The sequence below is a fragment of the Coregonus clupeaformis genome, chromosome 8 (genome assembly GCF_020615455.1).
Source record: "Coregonus clupeaformis isolate EN_2021a chromosome 8, ASM2061545v1, whole genome shotgun sequence".
NCBI lineage: Eukaryota > Metazoa > Chordata > Actinopteri > Salmoniformes > Salmonidae > Coregonus > Coregonus clupeaformis.
This window is the reverse complement of record NC_059199.1, coordinates 43,150,530-43,175,940: the sequence shown is the minus strand read 5'-3', so window position 1 is coordinate 43,175,940 and position 25,411 is coordinate 43,150,530. Positions and strand designations below refer to the sequence as shown.

Sequence of the window (25,411 nt, the reverse complement as noted above, 5' to 3'; positions counted from 1 at the left end):
AGGTGACAACAGTTGGTGCGATTATTCGCAAATGGAAGAAACACAAAAGAACTGTCAATCTTCCTCGGCCTGGGGCTCCATGCAAGATCTCACCTTGTGGAGTTGCAATGATCATGAGAACGGTGAGGAATCAGCCCAGAACTACACAGGAGGATCTTGTCAATGATCTCAAGGCAGCTGGGACCATAGTCACCAAGCAAACAATTGGTAACACACTACGCTGTGAAGGACTGAAATCCTGCAGCGCCCGCAAGGTCCCCCTGCTCAAGAAAGCACATATACAGGCCCGTCTGAAGTTTGCCAATGAACATCTGAATGATTCAGAGGAGAACTGGGTGAAAGTGTTGTGGTCAGATGAGACCAAAATCGAGCTCTTTGGCATCAACTCAACTCGCCGTGTTTGGAGGAGGAGGAATGCTGCCTATGACCCCAAGAACACCATCCCCACCGTCAAACATGGAGGTGGAAACATTATGCTTTGGGGGTATTTTTCTGCTAAGGGGACAGGACAACTTCACCGCATCAAAGGGACGATGGACAGGGCCATGTACCGTCAAATCTTGGGTGAGAACCTCCTTCCCTCAGCTAGGGCATTGAAAATGGGTCGTGGATGGGTAAACCTTAATGACTTGGAGAAGATCTGCAAAGAGGAGTGGAACAAAATCCCTCCTGAGATGTGTGCAAACCTGGTGGCCAACTACAAGAAACATCTGACCTCTGTGATTGCCAAAAAGGGTTTTGCCACCAAGTACTAAGTCATGTTTTGCAGAGGGGTCTTTCTGGTTGAGAGGGGGTCAAATACTTATTTCCCTCATTAAAATGCAAATCAATATATAACATTTTTGACATGCATTTTTCTGGATTTTGTTGTTGTTATTCTGTCTCTCACTGTTCAAATAAACCTACCATTAAAAGTATAGACTGATCATGTCTTTGTCAGTGGGCAAACGTACAAAATCAGCAGGGGATCAAATACTTTTTTTCCTCACTGTACATATCTACCTCAATTACCTTGTACCCCTGCACATCGACTCGGTACCGGTACCTTGTGTATATAGACATGTTATCGTTACTCATTGTGTATTTATTATGACTTGTATTATTACATGTTTTACTTTTCTATTATTTCTCTATTTTCTCTCTGCATTGTTGGGAAGGGCCCGTAAGTCGGCATTTCACTGATAGTCTACACTAGGGCTGTGGCGGTCATTACATTTTGTCAGCCGGTGATTGTCAAGCAAATAACTGCCAAGCAAATAACTGCCGATCTCACAGTAATTGACCGTTAATTAGCATAAGCACGTTTAGGTGCAGACCTTTGGAACATCTTCATTTAAAAAAGTCTAATAAATCCATTAAATATAGCCTACACCATCACAATAAATCCATTATTTATTTTAGAAAGGTCTAAAGAAACATGATATGAAGAAAATGTAGTCTATTTCAGAAGAACAGAATAGCATACTCTGAGTTGTCCTTATGTTAGACCCTGATATGGCTATGCCATATGGATGTGGGCTACACTAGTTCATTTAGTAGACAAGATTTCCTTAGAATTCTGTGGCATTGTTTTATTATTTTATAGTATGAATAAAATGTAATATAGCTTAATAAATTAGAAAGGATATTTTCACCAAGCGATTTCAAAGGAAGTGCGCACATGCGGCTATTCTGTGTTGAGCGGTTAACAAAGAAACTGGTCCTCCTATATGCTTAATTTAGAGTTGTTTATGCAACTTTAGTTGTGAGACATAAATTGGGCTAGCTAAGTTGGTAGAGCATGGCGCTTGCAACGCCAGGGTTGTGGGGCCAGTATATAAAATGTATGCACTCACTAACTGTAAGTCGCTCTGGATAAGAGCGTCTGCTAAATGACTAAAATGTAAATGAAAATGTAATACATTCTAAGGCTGCATGATGGGACTCTAATGATGATTTGAAAAAAGTCGCAAGCTGCACACACTTCATCAGTCTCTCATTCACAATTTGACAAGCACTTGATAATATTCTCACCAGGCCTCGAATTTCTCGGCAGCATCCCCATTGTGTGGCCGTAATACCCCCTAAAAAATCCATGCCTTTTGCAGCTTAAGTGGCTGTTGTGCCCTTGGGCTGAAAATAATAGGCTAATTATAATTCCCTTCTCCCGGCTGCCGTGCTCCGAAGCACCTCTCACTCACAATCCTCTCTCAGATGTAGCCAATGCCCATCACGTGATCGGGTCCTTCTCACAGGCATTTCAGCTAAGTAGGCTACAAGTGAATGAAGCCAGACACATCGGGGACGCAATTGCACGCGTCCCTATTATTGAATTCCGAGGCACATATTGAGTATGTTAGAACTGTCCACATTTACTTTTCGTCAGCCAACAAGATGAGTAGGCCTAATGAACAGCAAAAGCTCTAGCCTATGTCAATCTACTATCCCCCATAGTACAAAAGTTGACCTATTCTATTGGTCAACTTGTCCTTCTGTGCAATAAATAAATATTCCAAACATACTCTGGGACAGTTATTAATACAACCACCCGCATCAAAAAAGCTTTTAAAAGCAATGAGGCTGATTGTTTAGCTTATAATGTTGATAAACTATTAGGCATTTTTTTCACATTATAGGCCAAAGCACAGCAATGCACACATGGCAGTAGGCTATAAGTGTGAATGTTCCAAAATGCAATCAGTTGGCGGGAAAACACTGTTCTCGAATGTGACGGCAAATGTGATTATGCATGTAATGCTTTATTATAAAGGTGCATTTTTATGGTGAAAATTATCTTCCCCAAACTTGAAACTCACTATGTTTGCCATTTAGGCTCTAAACCGGTTGTAAAGCAGATTAATGTGCTTAATTTTAAGAAGTTATTTGGCCAATTTAGTTGTGATACAAACCTTATCAAAACATATAGGCCTATGGGCTAGGCTACATGAGGTGTGCGACTATGATTGGAAAAAGTCGGCAAAAAAGGTATGCGCTGTTTCTTGCCTTAATGCACACGCTGGGCATCATTCACAAGTGACAATACATAATTCACAAGTGATAGGCTAATATTGTCTCCCATCAGACTATTCTTAATTTAATGTTGTCTTTACATATACTAAATAATATATGTGTGATATTAGTTTTGATTTAGAATGGACCATTATCATGCACCTGTCTCGGAACAGGGGGGGAAAAAATACAAGTCATCTATGCACTTAAATAGCGAATGAAGGACTATGCACTTACATAGCGAATTGAGGACGCTTTTCCCATGGTTCATTTTCATGCCAGCCAGGTAGGCTATACTCCTGTTGTAAAGCGAAGCAATGTGCTTAATATTAGGAAAGTTGAGAAATAAATATAGCAGGCCTAGCCTATAGAAAGCTGATGGGATCCTCCTCTTTTTAATAGAGGCCATCGCTCTGTTTTCTCACGCAATCACATAGCCAATAGAAATGTTGCGCAACGTGCTCATGGGCACTCATGAAGTGTTTGATTAGATTTTCGGTTACATTTGTTTTGATGTCAGAGTGATTAGAGGGACAATAGAGTGCTGAGTACCAGGCAGTTAGCAAGTTTGGTAGGCTACTAATGACCATCAGCAGCATCAGAGCTTGGAGAAGCATAATTACAGTTTTTTTTTTTTTACCTTTATTTAACCAGGTAAACCAGTTGAGAACAAGTTCTCATTTACAACTGCGACCTGGCCAAGATAAAGCAAAGCAGTGCGATAAAAACAACAACACAGAGTTACATATGGGGTAAAAAAACAGAAAGTCAAAAAATACAACAGAAAATATATATACAGTGTGTGCAAATGTAGCAAGTTATGGAGGTAAGGCAATAAATAGGCTATAGTGCAAAATAATTACATTTAGTATTAACACTGGAATGCTAGATGTGCAAGAGATTATGTGCAAATAGAGATACTGGGGTGCAAAAGAGCAAAATAAATAACAATATAGGGATTTCAACTCTTTAATGATCGGCTATGAAAAGCCAACTGAGAGACCTGAGCCCTAGGACCATACGTCGGGACTACCGGCCGTGGTGACTCCTTGCTGTCCCCAGTCCACCTGGCCTTGCTGCTATTCCAGTTTCAACTGTTCTGCCTGCGGTTATGGAACCCCTACCTGTCCCAGACCTGCTGTTTTCAACTCTTAATGATCGGCTATGAAAAGCCAACTGAGATTTATTCCTGATTATTATTTGACCATGCTTGTCACTTATGAACATTTTGAACATCTTGGCATGGTTCTGTTATAATCTCCACCGGCACAGCCAGAAGAGGACTGGCCACCCCTCATAGCCTGGTTCCTCTCTAGGTTTCTTCCTAGGCTTTCGCCTTTCTAGGGAGTTTTTCCTAGCCACCGTGCTTCTACACCTGCATTACTAGCTGTTTGGGGTTTTAGGCTGGGTTTCTGTACAGCACTTCGAGATATTAGCTGATGTAAGAAGGGCTATATAAAATAAAATTGATTGATTGATTGATGAGGTAGTTGGGTGGGCTAATTTCAGATGGGCTGTGTACAGGTGCAGTGATCGGTAAGGTGCTCTGACAACTGATGCTTAAAGTTAGTGAGGGAGATAAGAGTCTCCAGCTTCAGAGATTTTTGCAATTCGTTCCAGTCATTGGCAGCAGAGAACTGGAAGGAATGGCGGCCAAAGGAGGTGTTGGCTTTGGGGATGACCAGTGAGATATACCTGCTGGAGCGCAGACTACGGGTGGGTGCTGCTATGGTGACCAATGAGCTAAGATAAGGCGGGGATTTGCCTAGCAGTGATTTATAGATGGCCTGGAGCCAGTGGGTTTGACCGAACATGTAGTGAGGACCAGCCAACAAGAGCGTACAGGTCACAGTGGTGGGTAGTGTATGGGGCTTTGGAGACAAAACGGATGGCACTGTGATAGACTACATCCAATTTGCTGAGTAGAGTGTTGGAGGCTATTTTGTAAATGACATCGCCGAAGTCAAGGATCGGTAGGATAGTCAGTTTTACGAGGGCATGTTTGGCAGCATTAGTGAAGGAGGCTTTGTTGCGAAATAGGAAGCCGATTCTAGATTTAACTTTGGATTGGAGATTCTTAATGTGAGTCTGGAAGGAGAGTTTACAGTCTAACCAGACACCTAGGTATTTGTAGTTGTCCACATACTCTAGGTCAGACCCATCGAGAGTAGTGATTCTAGTCGGGTGGGCGGGTGCCAGCAGCGTTCGATTGAAGAGCATGCATTTAGTTTTACTAGTGTTTAAGAGCAGTTGGAGGCTACTGAAGGAGTGTTGTATGGCATTGAAGCTCGTTTGGAGGTTTGTTAACACAGTGTCCAATGAAGGGCCAGATGTATACAAAATGGTGTCGTCTCGTAGAGGTGGATCTGAGAGTCACCAGCAGCAAGAGCGACATCATTGATATACACGGAGAAAAGAGTCGGCCCAAGAATTGAACCCTGTGGCACCCCCATAGAGACTGCCATAGGTCCAGACAACAGGCCCTCCGATTTGACACATTGAACTCTATCTGAGAAGTAGTTGGTGAACCAGGCGAGGCAGTCATTTGAGAAACCAAGGCTATTTAGTCTGCCAATAAGAATGCGGTGGTTGACAGAGTCAAAAGCCTTGGCCAGGTCGATGAAGACGGCTGCACAGTACTGTCTATTATCGATCGCGGTTATAATATCATTTAGGACCTATGACTAAACATTGGACAGGCCAAACATTGGACAGGAGCTGTGCCGATGCAGACATCATGTCTGTTTGCGTACTGGGAGCAGCAGAGAATGAGTGGACATTAGTCTTTCATAAACTATTTCCTATTTAGTGAGCTGAACACGCATTTATTGTTATGGTCTGTCATACTCATTAATAATCATAATTAATCATTTAGCAGACGCTCTTATCCAGAGCAACTTACAGGAGCAATTAGGGTTAAGTGCCTTGCTCAAGGGCACATCGACAGATTTTTCACCTAGTCGGCTCAGGGATTAGAACCAGCGACCTTTCGGTTACTGGCACAACGCTCTTAACCACTAAGCTACCTGCCGCCTCATAGACTATATCATACTCATAGTCTATATCATACTCATAGACTATATCATAGACTGTATCATACTCATAGACTATATCATACTTATAGACTATATCATAGACTATATAATACTCATAGACTATATAATACTCATAGACTATATCATACTCATAGACTATATCATAGACTATATCATACTCATAGACTATTTCATACTCATAGACTATATCATACTCATAGACTATTTCATAGACTATATCATACTCATAGACTATTTCATACTCATAGACTATATCATACTCATAGACTATTTCATAGACTATATCATACTCATAGACTATTTCATACTCATAGACTATATCCCACAGGGAATCATGTTTTGTGAGACAGACAGACAGACAGCATCTCTCTGTTATTGTAGCAGTATGAAAGGCTGTCTTCATCAGGCACTTCTGTTCTGTTCTGATTAATGTGTTCTTCACATATTAGATATTCTATCATATTAATCATGTTGTATTATCATTAATCATGAAGCATTGTCATTCTCCTGATGTTGCTTATTATGGAGAGTCGAAAACTGACACAGAGACACAGACACTGCTGAATCTGCTAAATCTGACATGTCTTGTCACTGCTTGTCTGCAAACAAATTACAACAATCAACATACAACACCTGTCACCTGTTCTGCAGTAGCCGGTGTGTGTTCAGATAGAAATGCATTATGTAGAACAGATATGACTGTCTGTCGTGTTGAATAGGGGATCCTATCAGCTCTATTCAGACTATTTCTACTGCTACTTTCACCTTACTGGTTAACCCTACTGAATACACCATGCCAGGTGTTTGTTAGTTTGACACCAGGGTGGGTGTTGGCAATGCAGAGCTCAGAGTAGGAATGCTGACCTAGGATCAGTTGAGCCTTTTAGATCATAAAGGGGGGGGGGCTGATCCCAGATCAGCATTCCTACTCTGAGACGCTGTATGGGCCCAGGTGTGTGTTTGTCACCCAGCTGGTTTTTGGCGGTTCAGAACTGACCTGATGCAGAGAACTTGTATCCGTCTGGGATGTGGTTCATGTGCGTGCGTTAGCCCCTTCGCACCAGAGCGAGCAGCAGAATCCCTCAGGCTGAGGGGGAGTGGAAGTGACTGGTAGCGTTTCAGAAGATGACCATCGCTATGAGGCCCACGCTCAAGGACGACAACTCGCCCCCTTTTCTCCTCTGTCTCTATGGACCTCATATTCCTCCAGTGTGATGACGTGTTAGTGCTGATGAAGATGGGGAGCCACAGTAATAAATCATATAAATAATAATAGTAGAATTAAGGAATAAGGCCCAAGAGGGTGTGGTATATGGCCAATATACCACGGCTAAGGGCTGTTCTTACGCACGACGCAACGCGGAGTACCTGGATACAGCCCGTAGCTGTGGTATATTAGCCATATACCACAAACCCCCCAAGGTGCCTTATTGATTTATAAACTGGTTACCAACGTAATTAGAAGAGTGAAAATAAATGTTTTGTCATACTCTTGGTATACGGTCTGTTATACCGCAGCTGTCAGCCAATCAGCATTCAGGGCTCGAACCACCCAGTTTCTAATAACATATACAGTGAGGGAAAAAAGTACTTGATCCCCTGCTGATTTGTACGTTTGCCCACTGACAAAGAAATGATCAGTCTATAATTTTAATGGTAGGTTTATTTGAACAGTGAGAGACAGAATAACAACAAAAAAATCCAGAAAAACGCATGTCAAAAATGTTATAAATTGATTTGCATTTTAATGAGGGAAATAAGTATTTGACCCCTCTCAATCAGAAGATTTCTGTCTCCCAGGTGTCTTTTATACAGGTAACGAGCTGAGATTAGGAGCACACTCTTAAAGGGAGTGCTCCTAATCTCAGTTTGTTACCTGTATAAAAGACACCTGTCCACAGAAGCAATCAATCAATCAGATTCTAAACTCTCCACCATGGCCAAGACCAAAGAGCTCTCCAAGGATGTCAGGGACAAGATTGTAGACCTACACAAGGCTGGAATGGGCTACAAGACCATCGCCAAGCAGCTTGGTGAGAAGGTGACAACAGTTGGTGCGATTATTCGCAAATGGAAGAAACACAAAAGAACTGTCAATCTCCCTCGGCCTGGGGCTCCATGCAAGATCTCACCTCGTGGAGTTGCAATGATCATGAGAACGGTGAGGAATCATCCCAGAACTACACGGGAGGATCTTGTCAATGATCTCAAGGCAGCTGGGACCATAGTCACCAAGAAAACAATTGGTAACACACTACGCCGTGAAGGATTGAAATCCTGCAGCGCCCGCAAGGTCCCCCTGCTCAAGAAAGCACATATACAGGGCCGTCTGAAGTTTGTCAATGAACATCTGAATGATTCAGAGGAGAACTGGGTGAAAGTGTTGTGGTCAGATGAGACCAAAATGGAGCTCTTTGGCATCAACTCAACTCGCCGTGTTTGGAGGAGGAGGAATGCTGCCTATGACCCCAAGAACACCATCCCCACCGTCAAACATGGAGGTGGAAACATTATGCTTTGGGGGGTGTTTTTTCTGCTAAGGGGACAGGACAACTTCACCGCATCAAAGGGACGATGGACGGGGCCATGTACCGTCAAATCTTGGGTGAGAACCTCCTTCCCTCAGCCAGGGCATTGAAAATGGGTCGTGGATGGGTATTCCAGCATGACAATGACCCAAAACACACGGCCAAGGCAACAAAGGAGTGGCTCAAGAAGAAGCACATTAAGGTCCTGGAGTGGCCTAGCCAGTCTCCATACCTTAATCCCATAGAAAATCTGTGGAGGGAGCTGAAGGTTAAAGTTGCCAAACGTCAGCCTCGAAACCTTAATGACTTGGAGAAGATCTGCAAAGAGGAGTGGGACAAAATCCCTCCTGAGATATGTGCAAACCTGGTGGCCAACTACAAGAAACGTCTGACCTCTGTGATTGCCAACAAGGGTTTTGCCACCAAGTACTAAGTCATGTTTTGCAGAGGGGTCAAATACTTATTTCCCTCATTACAATGCAAATCAATTTATAAATTTTTTTGCATGCGTTTTTCTGGATTTTTTTGTTGTTATTCTGTCTCTCACTGTTCAAATAAACCTACCATTAAAATTATAGACTGATCATGTCTTTGTCAGTGGGCAAACGTACAAAATCAGCAGGGGATCAAATACTTCTTTCCCTCACGGTATGTGACCGACCGGCTCGATTTGGTCTTATGTAGCAAAATTTGAAATTGTGTTTTTTACATTGGATAAAAGTAGAGACTACACTACAGTTGAGGAACAATGGGAAAGTAAATCTGCTTTGAAAGTTGATAAACTTGTAACCTCACTTTTGAGAAAATGGCCTATGAATGTTTTGGCACACTCAGTCAAGAGTGCTCTGAAATCGGAGTAGATAGCCAGAGCGAATTTACCAGCTCCGTCTATCAACAGCTGTCGCAGTGACGTCATAAACATTCTATTAAAATGAATACTTGCATAGTGGAGTCTTTTGTTAAGACATGTAACTAGCTAGCTAAACATTGAACCATAATCCCAACTCATGACATTACTACCCTGCATGCCTCCTGTAGCTCAGTTGGTAGAGCATGGCGCTTGCAACGCCAGGGTTGTGTTAGCTAGCTAACATTAGGCTATAACTAGCAAAGCAAATGGCTCTGAGATACGAATAATATTACTACACAGATCATACATGTAACGTTAGCTAGCGAGCCAGCCAGCTAACGTTAGCTAACTAGCTAACAGTACACTTTAACTTGAAATGAAAACGACTTTCTAACAAACATAGAAATTTGCAATATCGGAAAATGTAGCTAGCTAAACTATTTTACCCGTATACATGGATGGACGCTTCTCCCTCTCTGTCACGGATGCCATAGTTGCCCTTAGTTTGAAGATGTAATACGGAGACAGGTGTTTTCTCCTTAGCTATCATACTCTAATTCCACTGATTTCAAAACTCTGTCCTCTAGAAAGTGGAGAGCAACACTTATGCAGTTCTACTACGCAATATATATTTTTTAAAGCAGTGTTAGACAGGATTACCTACACATACTGACCAGCTCAAATAGACAGAAGCGTGCTACATGGCTGACCAATCCGAACTCATCTCTCGGCATGTCCAGCCCACTCATTATCTCAGCCAATCATGGCTAGTGGGAAGGTTGCTTTCTTTTTCTGTGGCTAAACCAACTAGGCTCATAATTTAACAATTGTATTCGTATTTACAGATGGCATACAAGTTTGTTATTAAGGCCAATGAAAGTTCACATGTTCCAGATGGCATTTCTGCCAGAAAATGCATTTGGATAATTTTTTTTAGTTGACGTTCAAATGGCTCTCCTGTGAAGTAGTGACGCGCGACATATGCCTAGTTACCTGAAACGAGTCACATATGACATTTAAAGTAGAGACACCAGTAGTTATGTAGCCTATACTTGTTGTCTACTCTTAATCTCACTGGTTCACTGTACTGCACATATCCACCAAAGCTATTCACTGGACTGGATGAGAATATCATCTTTATTATTTGAAGAACATATTTCAAACACTTGTAGTACCACTCATCTAAAGACATGTGGTCTTGCATAATATACTTCTACCAATGTAAATGTATTGTTACCAACTACTCAATAACAAAACGTGATTCCCCCAACGTAGCTTGTGTAAAAAGTGATAGCTGACAAGTGTGTGTTTCTACATGTCTCCAGGTGTTCAACACCTACTGTAACGAGGACTATGACAGGAGGAATGAGGAGGTGGACCCAGTGGCCTCATCAGCAGAGTACGAGCTGGAGAAGAGGGTGGAGAAACTGGAGCTGTTCCCTGTAGAGCTGGAGAAAGGTACATAGACCTGGGGCCGATCTCAAATAGACCCATATAATCATAACCTCAATGCACTATCCCTTCACTCCCTACCCCCTATGCACTTCATGTACAGTGCCTTCAGAAAGTATTCACACCCCTTAACTTTATTCACATTTTGTTGTGTTACAGCCTGAACTTAAAATTTATTAAATTGAGATTTTTTGTCACTGGCCTACACACAATACCCCTTAATGTCAAAGTGGAATTATGTTTTACAAATGAATACAAAATGAAAAGCTCAAATGTCTTGAGTCAATAAGTATTCAACCCCTTTGTTATGGCAAGCCTAAATAAGTTCAGGAGTAAAGATGTGCTTGACAAGTCACATAATAAGTTGCATGGACTCACTCTGTGTGCAATACTAGTGTTTAATATGATTTTTGAATGGCTACCTCATCTCTGTACCCCACACATACAATTATGTGTAAGGTCCCTCAATCGAGCAGTGAATTTCAAGCACTGATTCAACTACAAAGACCACGGAGGTTTTCCAATGCCTAGCAACAAAGGGCACCTATTGGTAGATGGGTAAAAATAAAAAAAAGTAGACATTGAATACCTCTTTGAGCATGGTGAAGTTATTAATTACACTTTAGATGGTGTATCGATAAACACAGTAACTACAAAGATTCAGGCGTCCTTCCTAACTCAGTTGCCGGAGAGGAAGGAAACCGCTCAGGGATTTCACCATAAGGCCAATGGTGACTTTAAAACATTTACAGTGGCTGTGATAGGAGAAAACTGAGGATGGATCAACAACATTGTAGTTACTCCACAATACTAACCTAAATGACAGAGTGAAAAGAAGGAAGCCTGTACAGAATAATAAATATTCCAAAGCATCCATCCTGTTTGCAATAAGGCACTGAAGTAAAACTGCAAAAATGTGGCAAAGAAATTAACTTTATGTCCTGAATACAAAGCGTTATGTTTGGGGCAAAGCCAACACATCACTAATTACCGCTCTTCATATTTTCAAGCATGGTGGTGGCTGCATCATCTTATGGGTATGCTTGTCATCAGCAAGGACTAAGGAGTTTTTTAGGACAAAAATAAATGGAATAGTGCTAAGCACAGGGTTAGAGTTAAGCACCGGCTTGAAAATCTATGTCAAGGCTTGAAAATCTATGTCAAGGCTTGAAAATCTATGTCAAGGCTTGAAAATATCAGTCTAGCAATGATCAAGAACCAATTTGAATAATTTTTAAAACAATAATGTGCAAATATTGTACAATCCAGGTGTGTAAAGCGCTTAGCGACTTACCCACATAGACTCACAGCTGTAATCACTTCCAAAGGTGATTCTAACGTATTGAAAACGTATCTAATAAAGATATATTTTATTTTTCATAAATTTTTTACAAATGTTAGAATCTTTCTTCCGCTTTGAATTTACAGAGCATTTTGTGTAGATAGTTGACAAAAAATGACAATTAAATCAATTTTAATCCCACTTTGTAAGACAACAAAATGTGTCAAGGGGTGTGAACACTTTCTGAAGGCACTGTAGATAGCTTCATCGTCCCTTACTTTCTGAACATTCATAAACCACATTGCTTATACCTGTCCAATCCTTTCTGGTTTACACAAATGCGTAGTGAGTAGTGATTGGGGTCGATTTGGGGTTAGCCATAAAACGTTGCCCTGATAAAACAGAAGAGGAAATACAAAGCAATATTTTGCAAGCTCGGATCTGCAGGGTTTGGGTTAGATAGTGTCTGCAGGGTTAGGGTTAGATAGTTTCTGCAGGGTTGGATAGTGTCTGCAGGGTTAGATAGTGTCTGCAGGGTTAGATAGTGTCTGCAGGGTTAGATAGTGTCTGCAGGGTTAGCTAGTGTCTGCAGGGTTAGCTAGTGTCTGCAGGGTTATCTAGTGTCTGCAGGGTTAGATCGTGTCTGCAGGGTTAGATAGTGTCTGCAGGGTTAGATAGTGTCTGCAGGGTTAGATAGTGTCTGCAGGGTTAGATCGTGTCTGCAGGGTTAGATCGTGTCTGCAGGGTTAGATAGTGTCTGCAGGGTTAGATAGTGTCTGCAGGGTTAGATAGTGTATGCAGGGTTAGATAGTGTCTGCAGGATTAGATAGTGTCTGCAGGATTAGATTGTGTCTGCAGGGTTAGATAGTGTCTGCAGGGTTAGGGTTAGATCGTGTCTGCAGGGTTAGATAGTGTCTGCAGGGTTAGATAGTGTCTGCAGTGTTAGGGTTAGATAGTGTCTGCAGGGTTAGCTAGTGTCCGCAGTGTTAGGGTTAGCTAGTGTCTGACGGGTTAGGGTTAGATAGTGTCTGACGGGTTAGGGTTAGATAGTTTCTGCAGGGTTAGCTAGTGTCCGCAGGGTTAGGGTTAGATAGTGTCTGCAGGGTTAGATAGTGTCTGCAGGGTTAGATAGTGTCTGCAGGGTTAGATAGTGTCTGCAGGGTCCTCTCTTCAGTTTCCATCTTTACCTCATCCTTTGATGAAGGGGATTCTGCAGCATTAGTACAATTTCAATCAACCAAATTTACATTTTAGTAATTTAGCAGACACTCTTATCCAGAGCGACTTCATACATTTTGGTACTTTTTCATACTTATCCCCTGTTGGAATTGAACCCACAACCCTGGCATTGCAAGTGCCATGCACTACCAACTGAGCCACCCGGGAGGACGAATGGCACCCTATACCCTATATAGTGCACTACTGTTAATCAGGGTCCATAGGGCTCTGGTCAAATCTTTTATTTATTTCACCTTTATTTAACCAGGTAAGCCAGTTGAGAACAAGTTCTCATTTACAACTGCGACCTGGCCAAGATAAAGCAAAGCAGTGCAATAAAAACAACAACACAGAGTTACATAAAAAGAAAAAAAAAACATAAAGTAAAAAATACAACAGAAAATAGAAAATCTATATACAGTGTGTGCAAATGTAGCAAGTTATGGAGGTAAGGCAATAAATAGGCCATAGTGCAAAATAATTACAATTAGTATTAACACTGGAATGATAGATGTGCAAGAGATGATGTGCAAATAGAGATATTGGGGTGCAAATGAGCAAAATAAATAACAATATGGGGATGAGGTAGTTGGGTGGGCTAATTACAGATGGGCTGTGTACAGGTGCAGTGATCGGTAAGGTGCTCTGACAACTGATGCTTAAAGTTAGTGAGGGAGATAAGAGTCTCCAGCTTCAGAGAACTTTGCAGTTCGTTCCAGTCATTGGCAGCAGAGAACTGGAAGGAATGGCGGCCGAAGGAGGTGTTGGCTTTGGGGATGACCAGTGAGATATACCTGCTGGAGCGCATACTACGGGTGGGTGTTGCTATGGTGACCAATGAGCTAAGATAAGGCGGGGATTTGCCTAGCAGTGATTTATAGATGGCCTGGAGCCAGTGGGTTTGGCGACGAATATGTAGTGAGGACCAGCCAACAAGAGCGTACAGGTCACAGTGGTGTGTAGTATATGGGGCTTTGGTGACAAAACGGATGGCACTGTGATAGACTACATCCAATTTGCTGAGTAGAGTGTTGGAGGCTATTTTGTAAATGACATTGCCGAAGTCAAGGATCGGTAGGATAGTCAGTTTTACGAGGGCATGTTTGGCAGCATGAGTGAAGGAGGCTTTGTTGCGAAACAGGAAGCCAATTCTGGATTTAACTTTGGATTGGAGATGCTTAATGTGAGTCTGGAAGGAGAGTTTACAGTCTAACCAGACACCTAGGTACAGTGGGGGAAAAAAGTATTTAGTCAGCCACCAATTGTGCAAGTTCTCCCACTTAAAAAGATGAGAGAGGCCTGTAATTTTCATCATAGGTACACGTCAACTATGACAGACAAATTGAGATTTTTTTTCTCCAGAAAATTTTATGGTGGAAAATAAGTATTTGGTCACCTACAAACAAGCAAGATTTCTGGCTCTCACAGACCTGTAACTTCTTCTTTAAGAGGCTCCTCTGTCCTCCACTCGTTACCTGTATTAATGGCACCTGTTTGAACTTGTTATCAGTATAAAAGACACCTGTCCACAACCTCAAACAGTCACACTCCAAACTCCACTATGGCCAAGACCAAAGAGCTGTCAAAGGACACCAGAAATAAAATTGTAGACCTGCACCAGGCTGGGAAGACTGAATCTGCAATAGGTAAGCAGCTTGGTTTGAAGAAATCAACTGTGGGAGCAATTATTAGGAAATGGAAGACATACAAGACCACTGATAATCTCCCTCGATCTGGGGCTCCACGCAAGATCTCACCCTGTGGGGTCAAAATGATCACAAGAACGGTGAGCAAAAAATCCCAGAACCACACGGGGACCTAGTGAATGACCTGCAGAGAGCTGGGACCAAAGTAACAAAGCCTACCATCAGTAACACACTACGCCGCCAGGGACTCAAATCCTGCAGTGCCAGACGTGTCCCCTGCTTAAGCCAGTACATGTCCAGGCCCGTTTGAAGTTTGCTAGAGTGCATTTGGATGATCCAGAAGAGGATTGGGAGAATGTCATATGGTCAGATGAAACCAAAATATAACTTTTTGGTAAAAACTCAACTCGTCGTGTTTGGAGGACAAAGAATGCTGAGTTGCATCCAAAGAACACCATACCTACTGTGAAGCATGGGGGTGGAAACATTATGCTTTGGGGCTGTTTTTCTGCAAAGGGACCAGGACGACTGATCCGTGTAAAGGAAAGAATGAATGGGGCCATGTATCGTGAGATTTTGAGTGAAAACCTCCTTCCATCAGCAAGGGCATTGAAGATGAAACGTGGCTGGGTCTTTCAGCATGACAATGATCCCAAACACACCGCCCGGGCAACTGAAGGAGTGGCTTCGTAAGAAGCAATTCAAGGTCCTGGAGTGGCCTAGCCAGTCTCCAGATCTCAACCCCATAGAAAATCTTTGGAGGGAGTTGAAAGTCCGTGTTGCCCAGCGACAGCCCCAAAACATCACTGCTCTAGAGGAGATCTGCATGGAGGAATGGGCCAAAATACCAGCAACAGTGTGTGAAAACCTTGTGAAGACTTACAGAAAACGTTTGACCTGTGTCATTGCCAACAAAGGGTATATAACAAAGTATTGAGACACTTTTGTTATTGACCAAATACTTATTTTCCACCATAATATGCAAATAAATTCATTAAAAATTTTATGTTTTTTTCAGGATTTTTTTTTCTCATTTTGTCTGTCATAGTTGACGTGTACCTATGATGAAAATTACAGGCCTCTCTCATCTTTTTAAGTGGGAGAACTTGCACAATTGGTGGCTGACTAAATACTTTTTTCCCCCACTGTATTTGTAGTTGTCCACATACTCTAGGTCAGACCCGTCGAGAGTAGTGATTCTAGTCGGGTGTGCGGGTGCCAGCAAATGAAGTGCATTAGGGTACCATTTGTGACACAAACCTAGAATAGAATTCTTTACATTGTACGATTCTCTCCTCTCCTGTTATGCAATCCTTGAGAGGACCATTAATTATTTAATTGGAGTGTAATTGTTTCATAATGGAAAGGAATTTCCCGTCCATGTTTTCCATTTCAGTGGGACCATTTGCTGTATCTATCTATCTATCCCTCCCTCCCTCCTACCCACAGTCAGGGGGCTGACATTGGGGATGGTATTGACTGAAACACACACACACACACAGGGCACACACACACCCCCCCCTTCTCTCTCTCAGACACACAGACATACACACTTGCCATTGTATAACTACTGTCTCCTCTCTGCCCAGATGACGATGGCCTTGGTATCAGTATCATAGGGATGGGAGTGGGTGCTGACGCCGGTCTGGAGAAACTTGGCATCTTCGTCAAGACTGTCATCGAGGGCGGGGCAGCTGAAAGAGATGACAGGTAAGAGCTTTCTGCTTCCTGAGAAGGTGCCAACTCAATCCCTGTACACACACACACACACACACACACACACACACACACACACCAGTCCTCATTGCCCAGAGAGATTTAGCAGCAGGGGTCTGGGATTACAGTCAGGCGGGAGGCACGGCCTGAAATTGAAGGAACGGCTCTGGGATGTTATCACACTCTGCAGCTGCAGGAAACAGTGTGTGTGTGTGTGTGTGTGTGTGTGTGTGTGGTGCGTGGGTGCTTGCGTGTGCATGCATAATATAATATAACATAATATACACTACGGGCATATCAAAGTGCTAGTGTTAAAGTTATGGCCCAATTTATACAGATACATTGGCATAGTAGGCAATGTAACCAATCACAGCCCTCCTCTTACTTGTATCATTGCACATCCTGCAAGTCACCAGCAGAGGGCGACCATTTTGAATCAATTTTCACATTCACTCTGTTGGTAATGCTTACACATTTACATTTACATTTACGTCATTTAGCAGACGCTCTTATACAGAGCGACTTACAGGAGCAATTAGGGTTAAGTAAAATTGGATAATAACTTTAAAAGTAGCAGAGATCCCAATCTGGAACTTCATATGCCCGTAGAGTCTATTATGGTCAACAATATACAAAAAAAATTGCCAAATAAATGTTTTTATATTTTCAATATTCATGTTTATATTTTTCAATATTCATAAACTAATATCAACATATTATTATTATTTTTATCAAAATACTACTCGTATTGCTGAGCAAGAGGTAGAGCTTCATATGACACCAATGTTTGCTTTTTAACACCTATAGATGAAACAATATGGAGTCTTAAAGGAGGTGTGGGTAATGCCAAAATGTCATAAATATGCCAACTTTGATCAATTATTTCTCAATTATGCTTTTAGATACACATGGCAAATATATGTCAACAAACCTTCTTCCAACGGACTATTCTATGGATTACATTTCGTGAAAAACTTTTTTTATCTGGGTTTTGTGAGGAATCACTCAACACAGAGCTCAGATTTCATAGTCACACATGCACACATGCATGGACGCATGTACACACACACACAGGAAGAGAGAGAAAACCACTCTGCATCATCTTCCACTGAGCCTCCCTGTCCCACCCCACACCTCGCTTAAATCTGAGGGTTGATCGGAACGTGGTCTTGGTGAGAGATTTTATGTGAGACAGAGAGGCCTGTGTGTGTGTGTGTGTGTGTGTGTGTGTGTGTGTGTGTGTTAGTGTGTTTGTCAAATTAAATCAATAAATCACATTTTATTTGTCACGTGATTTGTAAACAACAGGTGTAGACTAACAGTGAAATGTCTATTTACGGGGCCCTTCCCAACAATGCAGAGAGAAAGAAAATAGAGAAATCATAGAAAAGTAAAACACATAATAATACAAGTCATAATAAATACACAATGAGTAACGATAACTTGGCTATATACACGAGTTACCGGTACCGAGTCGATGTGCAGGGGTACGAGGTAATTGAGGTAGATATGTACATAAAACTAGGAATAAAGTGACTAGGCAACAGGATAGATAATAAACAGTAGCAGCAGCGTATGTGATGAGTCAAAAAAGTTTGTGCAAAAAGGGTCAATGCAAATAGTCCGGGTAGCAATTTAGTTAACTATTTAACTAACTGTTCAGTGTCCTGTTGGTTCCAGACTTGGTGCATCGGTACCACTTGCCATGCGGTAGCAGAGTGAACAGTCTATGACTTGGGTGGCTGGACATCGCTGGGTATAGAGGTCATGGATGGCAGGGAGCTCGGCCCCAGTGATGTACTGGCCGTGCGCACTACCCTCTGTAGTGCCTTGTAGTCGGATGCCAAGCAGTTGTCATAGTGGTGATACAGCAAGTCAAGATGCTCTCAATGGTGCAGCTGTATAACCTTTTGAGGATCTGAGGGCCCATGCCAAATCTTTTCAGCCTCCTGAGGGGGAAGAGACGTTGCGTGTGGACCATGATAGATCCTTAGTGATGTTGACACCGAGGAACTTGAAGCTCTCGACCTGCTCCACTACAGTCCTATCGATGTGACGTTGAGGGAGATGTTGTTGTTGTCCTGGCACCACACTACCAGGTCTCTGACCTCCTCTCTATAAGCTTTCTCATCGTCGTAGGTGATCAGGCCTACCACAGTCGTGTCGTCAGCAAACTTAATGATGGTGTTGGAGTCGAGCATGGCCACGCAGTCATGGGTGAACAGGAAGTACAGGAGGGGACTAAGCACGCACCCCTGAGGAGCCCCCTTGAGGGTCAGTGTGGCGGATGTGTTGTTGCCTACCCTCACCACCTGGGGACGGCCCGTCAGGAAATCCAGGATCCAGTTGCAGAGGGAGGTGTTCAGTCCCAGGGTCCTTAGCTCAGTGATGCGCTTGGAGGGCACTATGGTGTTGAATGCTGAGCTGTAGTCAATGAACAGCATTCTCACATTGGTATTCCCTTGTCCAGGTTGGAGAGGGCAGTGTGGAGTGCATTAGAGATTGCGTCACCTGTGGATCTGCTGGGGCGGTATGCGAATTGGAGTGGGTCCAGGGTGTCTGGGATTATGGTGTTGATGTGAGCCATGACCAGCCTTTTAAAGCATTTCATGGCTACAGATTTGAGTGCTATGGGGCGATAGTCATTTAGACAGGTTACCTGGGCTTTCTTGGGCACAGGGACTATGGTGGTCTGCTTAAAACATGTAGGTATTACAGACTGGGTCAGGGAGAGGTTCAAAATGTCAGTGACGACACTTCAAATTAAATCAAATCAAATTTGAATGGTCACATACACATATTTAGCAGATGTTATTGCAGGTGTAGCGAAATGCTTGTGTTCCTAGCGCCAACAGTGCAGTAGTATCTAACAATTCACAACAATACACACAAATCTAAAAGTAAAATAATGGAATTAAGAAATATATAAATATTAGGATGAGCAATGTCGGAGTGGCATTGACTAAAATACAGTAGAATAGAATACAGTATATACATATGAAATGAGTAAAGCAGTATGTAAACATTATTAAAGTGACCAGTGATGTATATAGGGCAGCAGCCTCTAAGGTGCAGGATTGAGTAAACGGGTGGTAGCCGGCTAGTGATGGCTATTTAACAGTCTGATGGCCTTGAGATAGAAGCTGTTTTTCAGTGTCTGTCCCAGCTTTGACGCACCTGTACTGACCTCGCCTTCTGGATGGTAGCGGGGTGAACAGGCCGTGGCTCGGATGGTTGATGTCCTTGATCTTTTTGGCCTTCCTGTAACATCGGGTGCTGTAGGTGTCCTGGAGGGCAGGCAGTGTGCCCCCGGTAAGGCATTGGGCAGACCGCACCACCCTCTGGAGAGCCCTGAGGTTGCGGGCGGTGCAGTTGCCGTACCAGGCGGTGATACAGCCCGACAGGTGCTCTCAATTGTGCATCTGTAAAAGTTTGTGAGGGTCTTAGGGACCAGAAGTCCCCACAAGAATAGTAAACCAATAAAAATTTGACCAACTGGGGACATTTTGTTGGTCCCCACAAGGTCAAATGCTATTTCTAGGGGGTTTAGGGTTAAGGTTAGAATTAGTGTTAGGGTTAGAATTAGGTTTAGGGTTAGGAGATCGGGTTCGTTTTAGGGTTAGGGTTAAGGTTAGGTTTTTGGGTTAAGGGTAAGGCTACGAGTTAGGGTTAGGTTTAGGGTTAGGGGTTAGGGAAAATAGGATTTTGAATGGGACTGAATTGTATGTCCCCACAAGGTTAGCTGCGCAAGACTGTGTGTGTGTGTGTGCGTGTGTGCGTGCATGTGTGCGTGCATGTGTGCGTGTGTGCACATTGCTTAACAGTCTAGTCTCGCTAAGGCAGCAGCAACTCTTCCTGGGGTCCTGGGGTCCTGGGGTCCAAACACATTAAAGCACTTACATTACATATAAAACAAAAAATAAAACAGTACATCATATAACATTATTACACCACTACATATCTACAATACAACATGTATGATACAAAATGTATAATACCACCATACAACAATATTACAATGTATGCGTATGTCTGTACCTTTGTGCTAAATTAAGGCAGTTATACAAAAAACATTACAATACATGCACAACAGATTTCACAACACATGAGGTGTGTGCCCTCAGGCCCTTACTCTACAACCACATATCTACAACACAAAATCCATGTGTACGTGTGAGTATAGTGCCTTGCAAAAGTATTCATCCCCCTTGGCGGTTTTCCTATTTTGTTGCATTACAACCTGTAATTTAAATTGATTTTTATTTGGATTTCATGTAATGGACATACACAAAATAGTCAAAATTGGTGAAGTGAAATAAAAAAAATAACTTGTTTTAAAAAATGCTAAAAAATAAATAACGGAAAAGTAGTGCGTGCATATGTATTCACCCCCTTTGCTATGAAGCCCCTAAATAAGATCTGGTGCAACCAATTACCTTCAGAAGTCACATAATTAGTTAAATAAAGTCCACCTGTGTGCAATCTAAGTGTCACATGATCTGTCACATGATCTCAGTATATATACACCTGTTGTGAAAGGCCCCAGAGTCTGCAACACCACTAAGCAAGGGGCACCACCAAGCAAGCAGCACTCAATTTCCACATTATTCATTACGAGATATAGTTGAGGTTTAGGGTTTAATGAATGATTTGTCCCAAATAAAATGCTTTTAGTTTTGGAAATATTTAGGACTAACTTAGTCCTTGCCACCCATTCTGAAACTAACTGCAGCTCTTTGTTAAGTGTTGCAGTCATTTCAGTTGCTGTAGCAGCTGACTTTAGTGTTGAGTCACCCGCATACATAGACACACTGGCTTTACTCAAAGTCAGTGGCATGTCGTTAGTAAAGATTGAAAGAAGTAAGGGGCCTATAGAGCTACCCTGGGGAATTCCTGATTCTACCTGGATTATGTTGGAGAGGCTTCCATTAAAGAACACCCTCTGTGTTCTGTTAGACAAGTAACTATTTATCCACAATATAGCAGGGGGTGTAAAGCCAAAACACATTTTTCCAGCAGCAGACTATGATCGATAATGTCAAAAGCTGCACTGAAGTCTAACAAAACAGCCCCCAGAATCTTTTTATCTCAATTTCTCTCAGCCAATCATCAGTAATTTGTGTAAGTCTGTCTGTCTGTGTGAGGTGGTTTGTATTCTGTCTGTCTGTCTGTCTGTCTGAGGTGGTTTGTATTCAGTCTGGTGGCCTGACACCATACAGTATGTCAGTAATCATATCTGTGTTTGTCCACCATCATGACTGGCTGAGTTAGCTGGATGTGACGCCACATTGATTCAGACTGTAAACCGCTGTTAGGTCAGACAGTGTTAGTTTTGACACATTTTAAGTGTCAAAGTTTAAATTCTCAGAATAACTTGGACATCCACCGTATTGATGCTTTGTTACATGGGTATTATAAGGTTATTGCGACCATAGAAGATCTATGTATAGGAAATATTTTTAAAACATGCCCAGGACTTTCACACTAATGTTATCTAAATGAATTATTATGTTCGATTTGTTATATCAAAATGGAATTTCAAAAAGGCAGCCTATTCATCATTGTTTTGTTATAGATATTGAACTGTCACCGCAACAGCCATGTCACAGGCTGTGACTGCGTCCCAAATGGCACCGTATTCACTATGGGCCCTGGTCAAAAGTAGTTCACTATATAGAGAATAGGGTGCCATTTGGGGAACAAACACTCAGATAACCTTGTTTCCTCTGTTGACCAAAGTGCTGTTGGATCACAAGCCCTGGGCGCTAGCAGGCAGCGATAGCTATACATCCTGTCATGTCCTAGCTAACCCCACAGTTTGAATGTAATGCTTTCTGTCTATTAGGCGATAATGCTGCTCCACTATTGCAATGGAGAATGGTTGCCTCAAGACAGTCTAGCTGTACTGTATTCAGTAGTTTGCTAATTGGCTATTGGACCATTTCTAAACACTCAGCTCACATCATGTGGCCCTTTCACAATAATACATTTTCAAAACCAGATTATGAAATCCCTTGACTTCAATTAGATATTTTCTAAGCATCCCTTACTCAACATCGACTTTTCTCATCACTCTGCAAAGCACCATATCAGTGCATAGTCGACTACTGCACAGTGGATCCTTTTATATATATATATATATACAGTGGGGAGAACAAGTATTTGATACACTGCCAATTTTGCAGGTTTTCCTACTTACAAAGCATGTAGAGGTCCATAGGTACACTTCAACTGTGAGAGACGGAATCTAAAACAAAAATCCAGAAAATCACATTGTATGATTTTTAAGTAATTAATTTGCATTTTATTGCATGACATAAGTATTTGATCACCTACCAACCAGTAAGAATTCCGTCTCTCACAGACCTGTTAGTTTTTCTTTAAGAAGCCCTCCTGTTCTCCACTCATTACCTGTATTAACTGCACCTGTTTGAACTCGTTACCTGTATAAAAGACACCTGTCCACACACTCAATCAAACAGACTCCAACCTCTCCACAATGGCCAAGACCAGAGAGCTGTGTAAGGACATCAGGGATAACATTGTAGACCTGCACAAGGCTGGGATGGGCTACAGGACAATAGGGAAGCAGCTTGGTGACAAGGCAACAACTGTTGGCGCAATTATTAGAAAATGGAAGAAGTTCAAGATGTCGGTCAATCACCTTCGGTCTGGGGCTCCATGCAAGATCTCACCTCGTGGGGCATCAATGATCATGAGGAAGGTGAGGGATCAGCCCAGAACTACACGGCAGGACCTGGTCAATGACCTGAAGAGAGCTGGGACCACAGTCTCAAAGAAAACCATTAGTAACACACTACACCGTCATGGATTAAAATCCTTCAGCGCACGCAAGGTCCCCCTGCTCAAGCCAGCGCATGTCCAGGCCCGTCTGAAGTTTGCCAATGACCATCTGGATGATCCAGAGGAGGAATGGGAGAAGGTCATGTGGTCTGATGAGACAAAAATAGAGCTTTTTGGTCTAAACTCCACTCGCCCTTGTTTGGAGGAAGAAGAAGGATGAGTACAACCCCAAGAACACCATCCCAACCGTGAAGCATGGATGTGGAAACATCATTCTTTGGGGATGCTTTTCTGCAAAGGGGACAGGACGACTGCACCGTATTGAGGGGAGGATGGATGGGGCCATGTATTGCGAGATTTTGGCCAACAACCTCCTTCCCTCAGTAAGAGCATTGAAGATGGGTCGTGGCTGGGTTTTCCAGCATGACAACGACCCGAAACACACAGCCAGGGCAACTAAGGAGTGGCTCCGTAAGAAGCATCTCAAGGTCCTGGAGTGGCCTAGCCAGTCTCCAGACCTGAACCCAATAGAACATCTTTGGAGGGAGCTGAAAGTCCGTATTGCCCAGCAACAGCCCCAAAACCTGAAGGATCTGGAGAAGGTCTGTATGGAGGAGTGGGCCAAAATCCCTGCTGCAGTGTGTGCAAACCTGGTCAAGACCTACAGGAAACGTATGATCTCTGTAATTGCAAACAAAGGTTTCTGTACCAAATATTAAGTTCTGCTTTTCTGATGTATCAAATACTTATGTCATGCAATAAAATGCAAATTAATTACTTAAAAATCATAGATTTTCTGAATTTTTGTTTTAGATTCTGTCTCTCACAGTTGAAGTGTACCAATGATAAAAATTACAGACCTCTACATGCTTTGTAAGTAGGAAAACCTGCAAAATCGTCAGTGTATCAAATACTTGTTCTCCCCACTGTATATACAGTGTGTGCAAATGTAGCAAGTTATGGAGGTAAGGCAATAAATAGGCTATAGTGCAAAATAATTACAATTAGTATTAACACTGGAATGCTAGATGTGCAAGAGATTATGTGCAAATAGAGATACTGGGGTGCAAAAGAGCAAAATAAATAACAATATAGGGATGAGGTAGTTGGGTGGGCTAATTTCAGATGGGCTGTGTACAGGTGCAGTGATCGGTAAGGTGCTCTGACAACTGATGCTTAAAGTTAGTGAGGGAGATAAGAGTCTCCAGCTTCAGAGATTTTTGCAATTCGTTCCAGTCATTGGCAGCAGAGAACTGGAAGGAATTGCGGCCAAAGGAGGTGAGGCAATGTAGTGTGAAAACTGTTTCACTATTACAGTGGGGGAAAAAGTATTTAGTCAGCCACCAATTGTGCAAGTTCTCCCACTTAAAAAGATGAGAGAGGCCTGTAATTTTCATCATAGGTACACGTCAACTATGACAGACAAATTGAGAATTTTTTTTCTCCAGAAAATCACATTGTAGGATTTTTAATGAATTTATTTGCAAATTATGGTGGAAAATAAGTATTTGGTCACCTACAGACAAGCAAGATTTCTGGCTCTCACAGACCTGTAACTTCTTCTTTAAGAGGCTCCTCTGTCCTCCACTCGTTACCTGTATTAATGGCACCTGTTTGAACTTGTTATCAGTATAAAAGACACCTGTCCACAACCTCAAACAGTCACACTCCAAACTCCACTATGGCCAAGACCAAAGAGCTGTCAGAGGACACCAGAAACAAAATTGTAGACCTGCACCAGGCTGGGAAGACTGAATCTGCAATAGGTAAGCAGCTTGGTTTGAAGAAATCAACTGTGGGAGCAATTATTAGGAAATGGAAGACATACAAGACCACTGATAATCTCCCTCGATCTGGGGGCTCCACGCAAG

At 42.4% G+C, this 25,411-nt stretch overlaps 1 pseudogene; it reads left to right on the top strand.

Annotated features, from left to right (window-relative positions):
• Nucleotides 1-25,411, top strand: part of LOC121572089 — a 134,658-nt pseudogene that overhangs the window by 33,891 nt on the left and 75,356 nt on the right.